Source organism: Triticum dicoccoides, chromosome 6A, assembly GCF_002162155.2.
Source record: "Triticum dicoccoides isolate Atlit2015 ecotype Zavitan chromosome 6A, WEW_v2.0, whole genome shotgun sequence".
Taxonomy (NCBI): Eukaryota; Viridiplantae; Streptophyta; class Magnoliopsida; order Poales; family Poaceae; genus Triticum; species Triticum dicoccoides.
The window spans coordinates 139,842,498-139,845,354 of NC_041390.1; the positions used below are offsets into that span (position 1 = coordinate 139,842,498).

The window sequence follows — 2,857 nt, forward strand, 5'->3', positions numbered from 1 at the left end:
GGGGTGGAGGGACGTGGGAGGGTTTGGGGAAAATGGCGCCAAATGGCCGTCGGGGGGGTTTTGGTTTCTCCCACCGACAGGCGGGCCAGGGGAGGACAAGCGCGCGCGTCCCGCCCGTCCGTGCGCTGTCCGTTTCACCACAAAACCGGCGCAAGTTTGGGCCGGGGATGGGTCGAAAACGGACACAAAGCGGACAAAAATCCGTTTGTTCCCGCGCGTTGGACCGTCTTTTTTGTCCATTTTACCTCAAACAGACAGGACCCGATAGGATAGGGTCGCGCGGTGGAGTTGGCCTTACCTCCGAATGAAGCCACATGTTAGCATGTCCGGGCAGCTTCTCGCTAGTGGCAGCAAACGCCCATCTACTGGCGAGATGGACCTCTTTGGCGACGCCAGCGATGTCCCTCGAGATGTCCGTGCCACTCGGTCCACACCCTATCACCACCACAACCTGCCAACCAAAATGAATTTACTGTAGAGCGTTGAGAAACTTCAGATCGCATCGACCATCGGACAAGTGCAAAAGAAAACAATCACTGGGCAAAAACACACGGAAGGACGGACGCACTTGGCCGTGGAATGGCTCGGGCACGCGGTAGCCGGTGCTGTGCAGCTGCTTCCCAGGTCAAGCATCCGCGCCTGCGGCACCAAAGCAAATTGTCACGAGCTCGATCGGCGACGCGTTGCGCAGCACCAGGAGTGCCTGCCGGCGGAGAATGAGAATGGATCGACAATGTGTTACCGGCGACGTCGGCGAAGTGCGGCTTGGAGTAGTGGCCGTTGCAGACGACGACGGCGTCGAACACCTCCTCCTCCGCTTCGCGCTTCTCGCTGCCGGGCGCCTTCCTCGAGTACCTGACGCGCCAGCTGGTGCCGCTCGCCTCCCTGCTCAGCCGGACCACCTCCGTCTCCAGCCGGACGAGGCCGTGGAGGTCGAACCGCCGCGCGAAGCTCTGGAGGTACCGGAGCACCTCCGCGTGGCCGGGGAACCTGCGGGGGTCGCCGTCGGGGCCCGCGACGAAGGGGAAGTCGAGGAAGCCCATGCACTCGCGCGGGAGGTTGGTGCGGAGGGACGCGTAGAGGTTCGAGCGCCGCTGGGTGACGGGCGGCTCCGGCGAGGCGGACGCGTCGGCGTCGGCTTCGTAGACCCAGGTGCCGCCCACGCCGTCGGTGCGCTCGAACACGACGGGGGCGTGGCCTTCGCGCCGCAGCTCGCGCGCCGCCACCAGGCCGGCGGCCCCGGCGCCGATGACGGCGACGCGGAGCGAGCGCGACGGCATCGGGGTATCGGGGTATCGGACGGATCAGGAGGACAGGAGGGAGCGGCGGCGCGGGAGGAATCGATGTCGCCTCCCTCTCCTGTGTTTTTGGTGTTTGTTTTCGGCAGAGCTTCTGGCGTTGGAGGGAGTATCATGCAACATAGATTTCTCTAAGAATTGATTAGGTTAGGCGTAATGGGTATTATAGGTAGTATCATGCATGTCAACTAAGCAATTTTAATGAGATGACATAAAATTAAATGAAGAAAGAGAGGTTTGAGTATCATATATGATATTGTATCATATTAAATAATGTGCTACTTTGTGTCATGCATGACAATAAGAGCATCTCCAACAACCGCATCAAAAGACGCGCGCGCGGTAAATTGGCTTTTATAACGCGCACGGGACGTTTACGCGCGCTCCAGCGGCGGCGCCAAACTAGCGCGCGCGGGAAATGATTTCGCGCGCGAGGGAAAAGGCGGCCGCTTGCGCGCTACATTTGGCGCGCCGGACGTAAATTGCAGCGCCTCCGCCGCTCTCTCCGTCTCTCCATCGCCCTTTGCCGATCTATCCGTCTCTCCATCGCCCCCTGCCGCGCTCTGCCACCGACACGCCACCACCGCACCATGATGCCACCTCGGCGTCGGGGATGTACGGGCTACCGCGGCGTTCGCGTGCGTCCGTCCGGCACCTACTCCGCCGAGATTCGGTCGGGCGGCGGCATGCGGCTCCGTCTTGGAACTTTCGACACCGCTCAGGAGGGCGCCCGTGCGTACGACGCTGCGGCATGGCGCCTCCTGCGGTCCCGTCAGGACATGAACTTCGCCGACGTGGCGACGCGGGAACGCGCACAGGAGTTGGCGCCTTTCCCGCGGCTTCTCACTGACGAGGATCATCGCAAGCACCGGAGGTGGGAGCATCGTCTCAGGCTGGCCGAGATGGACGAGCAAGCCATGGCGCTGTGGAGTCATCGCTTCCCGAAAGACACCAACGAGGAACAGTTCTTCGCCCAGAGGAGGGCGAGGAGGGCGAAGAGGAGAGAGGAGCGAGCCGACTATCGCGAGGACAAGCGAACGCGGCGGTCGCTAAATACAACCAGGCGCTAGGAGATGCGTCCTCCTGGAACTCCGGCGACGAGCGGTTCCTTGACGCCTACGCTCCGACGTCGGAGGAGGACATCACTGAGACAGTGTCCGAGTCGGACGAGTAGTAATAGGAGAACTATCTACGAAATCAAATATGTAGTAGAAGAATTATCTACAAAACCAAATATGTAGTAGAAAAAACTGAAATATAGCGCGCCTGCTGAAGCGGCGTGGGCGCGCTTTAATTTGCGGCGGCCGCTGGAGCCAGCGCACCGCTGCGCGCAAAAGCTGGCTAACCCGGCGATGTATCGCGACTTTTAGTACGCGGCGTGTTGCGCGGCTCTTGGAGATGCTCTAAATGTAGTCTTCTATGATACCAACATATGATACTATGCATTAGGGATGTAGTATCATAGACTAGTATCATACATGATACTATACCTAGCCATACCTTAAAAAACTCAGGCCAGGGCCCGGCCCGGCCATCGGGCCTGTTTTCTGGACCCGAGC

The 2,857-nt window shown here is 60.1% G+C and overlaps 1 pseudogene; it reads right to left on the minus strand.

The window, feature by feature from the left end:
* Positions 1 to 1,289, minus strand: part of LOC119316291 — a 34,811-nt pseudogene extending 33,522 nt beyond the window's left edge.
* Positions 1,290 to 2,857: the final 1,568 nt, after the last annotated feature.